The following is a 15,225-nucleotide window of genomic DNA, read 5'->3' as shown; positions in this document are numbered from 1 at the left end:
CTCTGGAGCTGTGAGAAGCCCTCTCCACGCCAGCTAGATGCATCAGAGTCTGGAGGAAGCCCAAACCCGGAGCTGGTTCTCTCCCGCCTGAGTGTTGCTAAATGCTCAGGGCACAGGAGGCTGTGAGGAGGGGCTGGACAGCAGAGAGATCTCCTGGTCCTGCATCACTAAAGGGAGGGTCTGTAGTCCACACAAGAAAGTCCTTGTTCTCAGTACACTTGAACCCAGAGATGAACTAAAATTAAGCCACTAGCCTACCCTAGACCCAGCTCAATTCCTAACCAGACCAATGTGACCTCTGAATTTGTTTCCAAGGGCTGCTGTAACAAATGACCTCAAACTTTGTAGCTTAAAAAAAAAGACATTAAGACATTATTTTCTCACAGTTACTCTCTCACAGAGGCCAGAAGTCTGGAATCAAAGCACTGGCATGGCTGCACCCTCTCTGAAAGCTCTAAGAGCAAATCAGCCCTTGCCTCTGGCAGCGACCTGCGTCTGCAAGTACTCCTTGGCTTTGGGCTGCATCACCCCACTCTCCCCTGTCTCTTACAAGGACACTTGTCATTGGATTTAGGGCCCAACTGGATAATCCAAGATGATCTCATCTTAACATCTTGCACTTAATTCTATCTGCAAATAGCCTTTTCCCAAATAAGGTGACCATCACGGGTTCAGGAGACAGAGTTGGGTGTATCTTTTGCAGGGCCACCATTCAACCCACAAGAGTCGTTCTCTCACAAGCTGCCTAATTGCACAAAAGGCATGGCCTCTCTGGGGGAAAGTAACATCTACTTTAGTATCTATGGTTCTTTAATACACAACATCCAGCATGTTTGATCCAGATGTTCAAACCAGCTGTCAAGGATATTAAAATAGTGGTTTTAAATATGTTAAAGGAAACAGAAAAAAATGTAGGCCAAGTGGACAAAAAGATCAATTCACCAAGAAAAAAAAGTACTATCTAAAAAAGAATCAAATGGATATTCTGGAATTTACAATTCTATATCTGAAATTAAGAATTCATCAATGGAGCTCAACAGCAGATTGGAAACAGCAGAAGAAGGACAAGAGACACAAAAGACAGATCAATAGAAAATGCCTGAATTCAAGCACAAAAATATAAAAGGATGGATAAAAATAGAACAGATCATAAGCAATGCAGGATACTCTCAAGCAGTGTAACACATGGATAACTGATATCAGAAGAGCAGGAGACAGAAAATAGGCACAATCAATGTTTGAAGAGGTAACGGATGAGTATTTTCCAAAACGCATGATGCACACAAACCCACATGCACAAGAAACTGGCGTCAATTCCAAACACGTGAAATACCAAAAAATCCCTGACCTAGGCACATCAATTCAAACTGCTAAAAATGAAAGATCTAGAGGTTATCACACTAAATGAAAAGCAAGACTCAACTGTATCTGTTTTTATATCTGTTTGAAATCTGACTAAATTCATAGATAGGCTGAAAATAAAAATGCTAGAGAAGTCAGACACAGGAGCATGATCCCATTTGTGAGGAACAGTGTATGATTCCATTTCTAAGAAATGTAAGAATAGGAAACATTAATCTGTGGTAAAATACAAGTTGGAATAATAGCTGTGTCTGGAAGGTACAGAAGGAGACTGTGGTATTGATGAAGGAGGGCTCAAGAGACAATGTCTGAGTGATGGAAATGCTCTCTATTTGGACCTGGATGGTAGTTATAAGGATAGATACATATGTAATAATTTATTGAACTGTACACTTAAGATATATACATTTAACTCTACAAAAGTAAAAAAGAAATAAAACAGGAATGTGCTCACAAATATTTCCTCCATTGTGACATGCATCCTAGATGGAAAATAAGCCAGATTCAGAATTGATAGAGCTCTCAACAGTCATTCATTTATTCATCCAATACACCAATACTACACACCTGGGACTAGTTTAGACACTAGGAATATATCTGCGGACAAAAGAAGGAAAAAAAAAACCTCTTTGCTTTTAAAACTTACACTGTAGTAGAGATAACCACACACAATCACACAAGTAAATTTTTTGCAAGTTAAAGGGTAGTAAAAGATGGAAAAAATAGAGGAGAGTTAGGGGAAATGGGAGTGTGCCAGTTGAGAGTTGCTGCAATTTTAAATAAATTGGCAAAGGGAGGCTTAACAGAGTTGAGGGAGTTAGAAATTTTGATCTATACGGGAGAATATTACAGACAAAGGGAACAGCCAGTGCAAAGACCCTGGGGCAATAGCCTGGCATGTCCAAGAAGAACAGCAAGAAGTCCAGTTTTGCTAAAGCAGGGTGAGCAAGTGCAAAAGTAGTAAGGGTTAAAGTCAGAGAGGTGACATCGGTGCCAAGTTAGGTAGGGCTTTATGGATTTTGGCTTTTACTCTTGGGAGAAAGAGAAGCGCACTGGAAGGCTTGATGCAGAAGAGTAACCTATCTGACCTGTGCTTTACAAGAATCAGTCTGGCTGCAGCACTGAGACCATAGAGAGCGGCAGAGACGTTGTGAGGTTGGAAGCTGGAAGAGCAGGTAGATGGCTACTGTAATGAGTTAGGTGAGAGATGGCGGTGGGCTGGACTACAGTGCTATCAGCAGAAGGGGTGGAGAGATGGCTGATTCTATGTGTTTCAAAGCTAGAGCCAAACAGTTCATTGTCAGATTTGATATCAGTTGTGATAGAAAGAAAGGACTCAAAGATAACACCGTGCTTCTGACTTGACCAACAGGAAGGATGAAATGGCCATTACCTGAGATGGAGAAGACAGGGGGTAGAAAAACTTTAGGAAAGAAGAATGGGTATTCAAATTTGGGACACGTCAGGTCTGATAATCTATTAGTTATCAAACGGACACACAGAGTAGGTGGTTTGATGTAAGAGTCTGGAGTCCACCAGCATGTAGATGATATTTAAAGTCATGACATTTGATGAAATTACAAACCAATTAAATACAGTTAAAGAAGAGAAGAGGTCCAATGAAAAGCCCTGGTGCTCATGATATTAGAAGTTTGGGGACATAAGGAGGAATCAAAGAAAAGGGGTCACAGAAGGAACTGCGATGAGTAAGGAGAAAAAACTAAGAGAATGTGGTGCCCAGAAACCAGGTGAAGAAAGTGTTAACAAAAGTACAGACAACTCTTTCAAAGAGGCTTCCTTTCCATAGAAGAAGAAAAATGAATAGGGAACTGCAGTCAGGAAATTACATATTTTTTTAAAGTTTGTTTATTTATTTTGAAGGGGGGAGGGCAGAGAGAGAGGAAGAGAGAGAATCTCAAGCAGGCTCTGCACTGTCAGCATGGAGCTGGACGCGGAGCTTGAACCCACAAACCATGAGATCACAACCTGAACCAAAACCAAGAGTCAGATGCTTAACCGACTGAGCCACCCAGACACCCCTGGAAATTATATTTTTAAGCTAACAGAAATATCATATTTCCATGATAAATTATCTTGTGGGAATAAAGATAATAAAGGGAAGACAGATAAGTGGCTGACATGTGGTTGAGGAGGCAGGAAGCACAGGATTATACACAAGCAGGGGTTGCCTTCAACAGAACATGGAAGGTTCATCTATAAAACAGGCAGGTGGAACACATGGGGACAGAAGCAGGCAGGTGGGTACATATGGTGTCAGGAATGTGTGGAATTTCTGTTTCGACTGCATCAATCTTCTAGGTGGGATAGGAAGTAATAAAAGCATCGTCATCTGAGGACAAGGATGAGGCAAGAGGAGTGGGAAATTTAGGAGAGGAAAGCAGGTATGAAACAGTTATCTAGGACAATAGGAGACTCAATGGATTAGGGAAACATAATGATTCCCAGTCATCATTAAGGTCCAGGTAACATGTGCATTTTGTGTTTGTGCAGGAAGACCAGTCAGCAGAGTGCATACGTTTTGTCTAGCCATGTTTAACTTCATGAGGAAGGCACAGTTAGATTTTGCCAACGCTGCAGTTTTGACAAGTAAGCAGGATCAACCAAAGAACAAGGAAGCTGAAAGTATATATTATGGTCTGATTATGCCCTTTATCCACTGAATTCATGCTGTGGAAAATAGGGGAAAAAGAAAATGAGAAGGTGAGCAACAGTGAATAAGAGGTAGAATCAATGGATCAGGAGCCCTGAGAGGGTTGAAGGATTGATGGAAATTGAGATATTCAAGGGAATCACCAAGAAAGAATATGGTGGTGGTCAGAGAGGAAGGCGCAAGAAACTGCAATTAGAAAAGAGTTACATTATTGACACTAATAATAATGGACTAATGTATTCACTAAAGTAGGATAATAGGGGCCAGTGGCGGAGGACAAGATAATCCAAAGACAGAAGTTCAAGGAACTGAAGAGACAGAGTGTCAGAAGGAATATCCATGTGTATACTGAAACCAGCAAGAATGAAGACCGGGGTGTGTTGGCAACAGTGGCCATAAGCTAGCAGCTAAAATAACCAAGGAATGAGGGGGCACCGGTGGGCAACTGTAACTATGAGTAGTAGTGGTAAGCACGGTCTCCAGGCCGGAGGGCTTTAGGGAGGGAAAGGGAGAAGGTCTGGAAATAACGATGAGAAGTGAAGCACACAACTCTCCCATCTCCAGACCCTGGGGGCCCCTGCTGGATTGGGCTGAAGAAGAGGCAGTGTCCTCGGGGACCCAGGTTTTGTCTAGAGGAGAAGAGGAAAGAGAGTGCTCAGAGAAAAGACTCCAGAAGGCACAGGGCAAAGACTGGACACTGCGGTGCTGGGACAGTTGAAGGGCTCAGGGGTCTGAGTTTCTTAATCAAACTGCCATAAACAGGGATAAAGAGAGAGCACAACTCCTGGTGGAATCAAAGAAGTGGGCGGTGGCATGGCTGTGAGTTCGGGGTGTTGCTGAGGAGCGGTACTGGGTCTGTAGAGGAAGGGGAGGCGGAGTGGGGAGATTGGGTCACACGCCCAACGTATGGGCCACTCCTGAATATGCTTAAATAATCTTTTATTGGCACAAATTCACTGTACAGCCTCTAATTCATGTTATTTGGCCAAAAGCACCTCAAGGAATAAAAAGGGCAAAGGAATCCTCTGATCTTGGTGAATATATACTAAACCTCCACTAGAGCCCGCTGTGCTCACCGCAGCATGTTATGGGATTGAGGAGAAGTCCGTCCTATTAAATGTCCTCCAGTCAAGCTCTCCAAAATTAAGTTAAGGAGAGGAGAAACGATTTGAGCCTGTTTAAATCCTTCCCACTGGAAAATAAATCAAGATATTCTCCCATTTTAACTTTTGAGAGTTTTAGGCATCCATGAGTGTTAAATTCCCAATATATCAGAATCTGTTCCATGCTTTACTGCAATTCGGTAGCACCTCTGCCCACACTGCCCCTGAAAATAAGTAAACACCCCGTAATCCAGGTAGGAAAGTGGCTCAGCAAGGGAATCTGCATGAGCCTGCTCTCCTGATGGGAGGTCAGGGTGCAGGTCACAGCAGCCCACCCACCTCTGAAAACTGGCTCAAATACCGTATCTGGAAGAAATGGCACACGTAGGCTGCTAAATGCCACCGCCATAGTCATCTCCACCATTTCTTTAAAAAAAAAATGTTTTTCCCGTGAAGTGACAAGTATGGCATCATAGTTATTACCAATTTAAAAGCAAGCACAGTGGGAAGTGGCCCATTTAATTAATTACAGCCCATGTGCTGCGCAGCCTAAAGAGTGGCGTAATTCACAATGATTCCGGCAAAACCAGAGTACCTAACAGTAAGGTCTCTACTTCCTCACACGAGGCGCTGTGGTCCTTAATTTGGAACTGCCAAGTCAGTCACAAAGCACTGAAGGATCAGTAAGGGAGACAGAGGCCACCAGCACCTCCTCCTTCTTGGGGTACGGACTAGAAATCTGCAATACAGATGTGGTGGGCACGGGTGATCAGGAGAGCTACAGAGGTAACCCCAGTCTCCATCTTGCACTAAGGAGCCTCTTCAGGACGGCGAGTCAGAGAACAGCTGTCACTGTCAAAGTAGAGAAACTGCCTTCACACTAGAAACACACTGGACCTTTCCAAACACACAGACCACATGAATCCAGGTGCCACCTGTCGCTAGCTGAGTGATGTTAAGTGTGACAGCTGCACAGCCTGAACTTCAACGTCCTCGCCTGCAACATAGAGGTAATGATGTCAAATCATGGGATCGTGGATTATGGTGTTAAGTAAAAATGAGAAAAGAAAAAAGAAATATTTGGAAGTGACAGTAGGTGGGGAACAACACATATCATCAAGAAACCATGGTCTGAGGTTCTAGTAGATTAATAAGCAATGTCTGTTCTAGCACTGAGCGCAAACCTGCCTGAATTGAACGAGGAGAGCCATGCCCTCTGTGGTAGGTCCACGGAAGGGAGCCAGGTTCTCATCTGGCTTCAGAAATCCCCGTCCCCTGGATCTTTGGAAGCCCCCCAGTACCCGTGCACTGGGAGATGTGGCACCTAATATCTCACCCTTTACTGGTTGCTAGATGGCTCACAGAATTACTGGGTAAAGCTAAGAGCTTTGGGTCGGGGTTTTCTGTTCGGTGTTAAGTTACAAAGGGCTGCAAGCAGCAGCAGCAGTGCACCTTGTGACACGATTCCATTCAGGGCACAGACACTGGGATGAAGCAATGTCCCGTAAGCCCCCGACTATCTGAGGAACATACGTACAGATGTATGCAAACGGCAAACTCAGAAGAGACTTACCAAGATTTCTGGAGTTGAAACACGGCAGAAATTTATTTTTGTGATGAAAACATTACTTTAGGGATACAATATTTTGCTGCCCAGAAGAAAACGACGGTTTTAAAATTCCACACAATCCCTGCTTCTGCTCAGTTTAATGCCTGCAGATGCCTATTGCTTATCTGATGGGCCTTATTAGCTCTTCCATAAAGCCCGGTTTTCCTGAGCCAGAAAAACAAAATGGGAATTTTAAAGATCTCTTGGCCAACCAACCCCAGAGCAGACAAGGTAATAATATCCTTTGGTGCCCACTGATGGTCAGCAGACAGAGAAGGGGGTCGGTGTGCTTCCACTCTGCGGTGCACTTCGGGGGGAGTGGCCCACTCCGTCCCTCACTCCCTCTCTCTGGCTCTCACATTTCGGCACCCCACTCACGCAGTAACTGGCTACAGCACCCACGGCAAGCACAGGTGGACTAGAACTCACTAATGACTTTGCACTGTTCTACTACTCCCACAAGTGCAAGAAATACCCTGACCTAGAGCTCCTCTTAAATAGAACCTTGGAATATTAACTTTGAACACACTCTTAGGTTCAGAAAAGATAATCACTAGAAAAGTTACATGATTTATGAAAACTGTTTGGTCCTAGGGGCCTATCTATCCAAAAGAAAATATCCAAAGCCTTTTAAGTATAAAACTCTGACCCCTTCTCCAGGTGAAAAATGCTCGAAGAGGAGCTGAGAGACTTAAATACAAAGCCTGAATTTTCCAAGCATCTGACGGTCTGCTCCAATGTCAAGCATGCCCCAGTGGGGATGGAGAAACGGCTCTGCCTTCAGACCTGTATCCTGAAGGCGTAGGGACTGGAGGAGATGAGCGCTAATGCTAACAAAGGCTGAGTGGTGCTGTAGCGACTCTATGGTAGTCCACCTGACCAGGGAGCTCCTTTCTTGGGGAATCGGCCTCATTCCAATCAATGTCCATCAACCGGGCCGCAGACTCAGCCCGTTCCAGTATCCAGCAGGGGAACAGCAGGCTAATTAGATGACCTAAGTCCTGGTCACAGTGATGGGTCTGGGGGTTGGTTCCTGACCCCATTGGAATCTTCCCATGACTTTTCTGCTAGAGTAGTAAGGAAGCTATGGCCATCTCAGTGCTGGGATGACTCGAGGGTGGCACTGTTGGTGGCCGCATTCCTAAATGGAAAAGGAAACATCAACACCCACAGAGGGAAGGAGAGTAGGGAGACAGGAAGGTCTAGAGAAAGAGGTCTGGAGGGAAAGACTGATAGAGTTGCCTGAGACCCTGGATTCAGAGACCCTGGGCATCATCTCCACACATCTCTTCCCATTTCAGTGAGACAAATGCTACTCCCACTCCCCCTTTTTCCCAGTCTATGCTGGGGAAGCCTTGGATTTCTCTCACTTGCACCAGAAGAGCCTTCACAAATATTCCTTCAGGAATCCGTTCAAAATCAGAAGTTCAACCCAAAAGGCAAGGCCAAGCAGGGGCCTGAATAACTTAGAGATAAATCTAGAAACCTGGGCCTAAGACAGCTGTTGACAGTTGCCTTGGTGCAGAGAGCCCCAGTACTTCAACCGTTCCTGACAGTGTTCACTAGAACTCTTTCTTGGCCCCAAGTGGCTGACACTGGCTTTCACAGGTGGCCTTGCCCTGCACAGCTTCCGGCTGCAGGGGCTTGTATTGTCCTCCGGCGCTGGTGACCTGGATGGAATTCCAAGCAGGGTTACTTTCAGACCCACATTCCCACAGGTGTCAATACATTCATGCCCCCCACCCCCCGAAGCAGTTGAGAGAAGCAACGAAGCTCTGATGCAGAGGAGTACGTATCAGGAGCAGAGGATCCTGAGCTCAGGGCCGCAGAGCGCAGGTCTGGGCCCACGTGGCCTTCCCCACTTCTCTGCCCACCTGCTTCCAGTGCCCTCTCCGTTCATCAGGCTTCTTTGATCCCCCCCACCCCCTCTCTCTGCCACTGTGGCCTCTCAAGCTAATCTAAAGGGTGCTTTCCTCTCTCTTCAGTCTCTCTTTGCGGGCATTATATTGCCGGCGAAAAGGTCACATTACTCACGGAAGGCACATGCTCACAGTGGAAATGTGAGCGACGCATTCCCCACTCCCTGTGGCTGCAAGCGCTCATGCTCAACATTAATAAAGCCATTATTTCAGCTCCGTTTGTCATTTCGCCACCTGCTAATCGGATTTATTCCTGGTTTATGATAAAATGTCTGGTATTTATCAGGGGAAGATAAAACACTACCTCAAAACCCAGGAATTCTGCACTACTCTCAATATGCTTCACTTATTCTAATCTTTATTGAGACTTCAAGTCTAAAAGAGTCCCTTGTCTTATTTCTGCTTCTCGTGTCGCACTCTGAGCACCGGTTGTATAATAAACGTTTTTAAAGAAATGAATACCATGGGCCTATAAATGTTAATTTCTATTGTGTTTCTCTTTTCTTGTGTGCTCCTTGGTCTGTTTCTCTCTTGAAGCCACCTGCTTTGAACTGCAGCAAATTCAGTGCCACTCCCAAAGTAAAGCCTAAATTCTAAAATTCTATAAATGTAGAAGTTGAAAAGAAACAACCGTGTATTGTAAGGAGTATTAAATGAAGGTCTTTGGCCTTTTCAAAATCGACAGGGTACCCACTGTCCGACAAGGAATTTAAATTGTGACAATGATAGGCAGGTCACATCTAGTCCTGGGGCATAATTATTAAATTGCTAAACTGTAGACATATTCTATTAGGCTAGGAAGGAAGCATATATTTATTACGATGCTCACACTGCTGAAAATACATTTTAGGGCAGAGCAGAAAGGTCAATTTAAATATTTAGACAATTTTCAGTCTTGAGAATTAATCACTGAGTAATTATTGATTTTTCCTACTGTTTAACCAGCCTCTTTTCTCTCATCTGAATTATACTTTTGGTTTCCAAAAGGGGTAAAAAAATCTGTTCAACCTTGTAAGCTTGTGATATTCACTAGTAATGTTAAAAGAGACAGAAGAAGCCTGACCTTCAGACACAAGCTGACCAAAAAGATGCAGGGATAGAGCATGCATGATCCCAAATCCAATACAGGATCAGATTCCCAGGGGCAGCTAACTGACCCCTCATGCCCTACAAGGGACTTCTGCAGGTGGATGTGCACCAGCCACCACTTCCACTTGCACCAAATGTCCTACGGCTACACTATCCAATCCGAGAGTCACTGCTCACATGTGGCAATCCATTTAGTTAAACTTAACTGAAATCGAAAATTCAGTTCCTCAGCCACATTTTCCAGTCACATGTACCAAGTGGATACCATACTAGAGAAAGCAGAGATGGAATGTCCCCATGATTACTGTGCAGAGCCTATTGGTAGTCACTATGGATAACAATCTACCACCTGGACAAGTGGCAATATGGTCTTGAAAAAGTGACACTGAGCCCTATCGTCATGAGATGGTAGGAATGGCAGAATTAGGGGGATGTTTTGGCTACAGCCAAAGCAGAAGGGGGAATCTGAAGGACTAGTGATGGACACTTGGGGTTAGAAGGGGACCTCTATGATATTATTCTTGAATAAATGTAGCTTTTTTGGGGGGGCAACTGAAATAGAAACATTAAGATGAGCTTCAACAGAAGGGAAGCACTGAATTGGCTCTTGGATAGTGACAGACAAATTATAATTAATAATCAGAGAAAAACACTGGGGTCTCACTGCAATACCCAGGGCTCAAGGAGGTAAAGAGCTTCGGAGCATCTAGGAGGAAGGTGCCAGGCAGCAATGCCATCTAGGAGGAAGGTGCCAGAGTAATGAATCCCCCTGGTAAGAGGGAGCTGCCTCAAAAGTCATGATGGAACATCAAAGACAGCAAAGAGTGGTGAGCAGGGCTTCGGGGAGCATGTCGCAGAGGTCAAGGCAGCAAGTTTCCTGAAGGCAGCACAAAGCACTGTCGGTAAAACTGTTCATTCAGGAATCTCAGATGCAAATGGGAAATAATCAGTGTGGAGCATAGCAAGTGAGAAGATGTAATGATATTTCATATATTCCAGGACGTATCAATTTGGGGGTTCTTATTTATTAAGATATGCCATTTAATTCACCAATGGAGATATCCTGTGGATATGGTGGGCATAGGCTGTCACAGGATATGCCTCATCAGCTGGGAAGCAAAGAAAGGTTTAAGCCAAGTGAAATGGGTCGCCCTCAAAAAGTAATGTGCACCCCTCAGGCGGCTGGCAGTTTTGACACTGAAGTCACATTTATTTTAAGAGAAGGTTATTATTACAAGCAAATCACTAGCAAGCATTACTGTTCAGAATTCCAACCATTTATTATCCATTATGCATCCATTACTACTCCACAGTGCCACTGTTTGTCATGTGTTATTAGTATAATGGCCCCATAATGGGCTATGCTTCTTTGACACTGTTATAACTGCCATGATTCACAAAGCCAATATTACAAGGGAGAAAGGATCATATACAATGAAATAATGCATGACTGCAGTTATTCAAATATTATATCATTCTCGGCCATGCTTACCATTATCACGCTGCTTATTAAAGGTGTATTAGTAACAGCAAACTGCCAATTAATCCAATTTTCCATGTGATGTTATAAATAGCTACTCTTTTGTGAGGGAATATGTAGAGGGCACACAGCTAATGCTAAGAGTTAATGCTCATTTGTGCATTAAGGAATAACTAATCCTTAATAATCAGTAATTCATTACAGCAAACAATCTATCAGTACATTTTTATTTGCAACTCACATTCATTCATTCATTCATTCATTCATTCAGCAAATATTTATTTGCCACTCCTGAAATGCCAGATACTTGTGCTATGGACACTGGGGATATCAAGAGTACCTGAGTAATCAAGAGAAAAGGGTTTCCTCTATTAGCTTACGTTCTAGTGGCAAAATAGATGATAAAAGAAATAAGTGAATACATAATTTTATGTCAGATAACCACAAGTCTTATGATGAAATTAAATTCATGTAAGAGGAGAGTAAATTGCTTTACAGAAGCAGGGATCATTAGACAGGAACATGGATAATTCTCCCACTGCAACAAGTAGGAATTTTGAGTATGTATATTTGGACAAGGATAGAAAGGTAGATTTGGCATGGGGATAGGAGCAATTTTACTCTGCATTTCTTCCATTTTCTCAGAGAATGAGAAGCCAAGGTTACAAAAGGGGAATGAGGAGAAGGACGTGAGGACACAGGATGTGGGAAACGGTGTTCCTGGAGAATGGGGACATGAACTGATTTGGGAAATGGAGCGCAATCACAAGAATGAACTTATGGTTCCCTTGGACACTTGCAGAGATAAATTTAAAGCTAGACCTTTTGGAATGTCTCTTCATTTTTCTCCAGGCATAGGATTTTTCTGGCCTCACTCAGAAATTTGCAAACAGGCAACCATTGGAGAATGGGTGAATATCACACTGTCAGTGAAGTGAGGGGCTACGGAGAGACACTCAGAGCAGAAAGAGAAGACAGTCCACTTGTAAAAGGACACAAATGCCAGAGACATGGCACGTGGTAAACAAGACAACAACACCTGCTTCACTGAAGGTTCTTTACACAAAACCTCTGAAGTCAGCCCAGAACCTACTGATTTTGAGTGGCCCTAAAAGCATCTACATGTAGCTCATACATAGAGATTTTATACATATTTTCTTTGGGCTTCACTGTCCATTTATAACTTTGGTACATTCACATAAAATTGAGGCCACTTTCACATATTAGAAAAAAAAATGCATCTTCTAACCTCACAAAGCAAATCTTTACTGGAAAAAAAAAAAACCATGAAAAAAGAATTCTCCTATTTCCCTGATTCTATCATGCACATCCCTCACCCCACCCTGTATTAAATTCACTGATTATTAAATCAAGATGTACCTTACAATAAATTGTGAAGAATTTTGCCAGTTGCCTGTTATAGAAGTTGGTCACGGAATAGCTGTCATTGCCCACACTGGTTTTGAATATAGCCAATCCTTCAACAGATGATTTTGGCATTTTTCAAAAGCAGAAGAGAGGGTTATGTGTGATCCCTTCATGTGAAGTTAAGAGTGAAGTATCACTTTCAGCTGAAAAGATAATTTTTCAAACTGAATTCAAAAGTCACTAGCCAAATCCTAGTATTTTTCTATTTTCTTCCAAATTTTACAATGGTCTCTAAAGGTAATAAAATGTGGAATAAGATTGTAGAAGTAAGTCAAGATTACACAGGATTAGTGGGGCACATTAGAAGAGTTGATTCTTTTTCATCTAAATATAATAATAGGAATGGGGCGCCTGGGTGGTTCGGGGCGCCTGGGTGGCTCAGTCGGCTGGGCGACCGACTTTGGCTCAGGTCATGATCTCACAGTTTGTGAGTTTGAGCCCCGCACGGGGCTCTGTGCTGACAGCTCAGAGCCTGGAGCCTGCTTCGGATTCTGTGTCTCCCCCCTCTCTCTAACCCTCCCCTGCTCACACTCTGTGTCTGTCTCTTAATAATAAATAAACATAAAAAAATAAAAATAAATAAATAAATAAATAAATAAATAAATATAATAATAGGAAGACACCAAAGAGTGTGTGCAGGAGAGTCATGTGATCCAACCCATGTTTTCAAGTTCACTCTGGCATCTTTATATAGTATGGACGGACAGGATCTCGAGTGGATCCAGAGAGCAGCTGGGAGGTAACTGTAGTGGTCCAACTGACAGATGATGTCAGCTGTCAGTAGGGTGACTGTCATGAGATGGAGAGCAGCAACGGGACTAGGGATATAGTATTTGGAGTCAGAATCAATCGAATATGGTGGTTGACTGCATATGGTTGTTTCAAGATGGGTAAATTTTAGGAATGACTCCCAAGTGTCTGGTTTGAGCAATTTGATGGGTAAGTTGCCATTATTAAGTTGAGGATGCCTAAGGGAGAAACGGGTTGGGGCCTATATAGTAAGGAGTTCATGAAACATATAAAAGATGTCAAGTAACAGTTAAATATATGACCCTGGGGCTCTGGAGAAGAGGTCATGGAAACAGACAGATACAAACTTGGAAGTTATCAGTCAATAAAAGGTCCTGACAACCAGCGGAGTGGATGAGTTCTCTCAGGGAGATAGAACCCAGCAGAGGTGCTCAGCCCAGGCAGTGCATTAGAATAACCTGAGGAGCTCCCAAACTGCTGGGCATTTTAAATATGCACTCAGGCTTCAGAGCTACCAGAACAGAGAAGTAAAGACAAAGGGACCAAGGCCTTGGGCAAGAGGTTAAGGACAGAAGCCAATGAGAAGACTCAAAAGGAGCAAAGAGGTAGAGGAGAACAAGGTAAATGTAACCGCATAGACCCTACAAGAATGATTACTGCTACCCAAAGGAAAAGGACAGGGAAATACTGATCATTACATTAGGAGTCCAAGGACTGAGTGCCAGCCTCTCAGCTCTCTGACATAAAGCCTCACTGTGGACACCAAATTAGGGAGCATACATTTGAAGGAGTTAATTAGATGACTTAATTTTCCTACAACAGTATCACAGGTCAGAGGGCTCCCCAGAGAACCACCCAGATCTTAATGTCTGCTGAATTTAGAATCCAAAAGCAGCCACTCATGCCTGGCTTACCGTGGAGGGCAGTGGACACGCACCACCCTCCTCAACCCATGTGGAGAAGAGAATTAAAAACGAGGGCAGAAGACACACAGACTGCCTTTCTCTGAATGTGAATAAGTACTCCTTGTTCATGTTTGAGAAGAGAGCACATTCTGACTCCAGCAGGTCTGGGGGAGGCCCTGATTCTCCATTTCTGCACTCTTCCAGGTAATGCTGGATCTGGATCCTGCTGCTGTGGAAAACCCTCCCCTGTACTACACCCTTGAAATGCAACACCCAGTTCCTGCCACACCCAGTTCTGCCAGGATGTGGAATATTGCCTAAACATTTTCAACTGTGCCTGTTTCCAGTTTTTGCCCTACCTGCCTACCAGATCATCAACCTGTTCACTGGGGCCATCATCCTGCCCAGCCTGTATCTCTGAACCCCATCTTTGGTTCAACTTTGATTCATTCCCTACTGGTTCAATGGCCCTGGAACACAAATACATCCTCTGAGTTTACAGGATCTACACATCCCTTCTTTTTCTATCCCCAGAACCCCTTGGGTCCCAGTGAATATGGCCCCGTCCCGTTGTTTCCATGACTCGGCCCTGTTTCTGCCAAGGAAGCAAGGACACACACACACCTGAGCGGAGTCCTGGAGTAGAAAGTGCTGGGAACAAGCCCCTAAGAAGCAGTAGTAGAAAAAGAAGACCCATAGCAACCATTTGTGCTGCAGACCCCTGTGGCCCATTTCCCACAGCTGAGCCCCAATGGCTCCCACAGCTATGCAACTTCCTGTGATTCCTCTGCTCACTGGTCCAAACACAGATCGTGTACAGACCACTGGCTCAAGGGGCTTTCAATTAAAAAAAAAAAGAAGAAGAAGAAATGTGTATATAGATACAAACATGCATGCATACACACACAT

At 43.8% G+C, this 15,225-nt stretch overlaps 1 protein-coding gene across 2 annotated transcripts in view; it reads right to left on the bottom strand.

Annotated features, from left to right (window-relative positions):
• Positions 1–15,225, bottom strand: part of L3MBTL4 (L3MBTL histone methyl-lysine binding protein 4) — a 450,084-nt gene that overhangs the window by 212,700 nt on the left and 222,159 nt on the right. The gene's annotated exons all lie outside the window — the stretch shown is intronic.

This window comes from Prionailurus bengalensis, chromosome D3 (genome assembly GCF_016509475.1).
Source record: "Prionailurus bengalensis isolate Pbe53 chromosome D3, Fcat_Pben_1.1_paternal_pri, whole genome shotgun sequence".
NCBI lineage: Eukaryota > Metazoa > Chordata > Mammalia > Carnivora > Felidae > Prionailurus > Prionailurus bengalensis.
The sequence above is the reverse complement of the archived record's forward strand: the minus strand, read 5'-3'. Positions and strand labels throughout refer to the sequence as shown.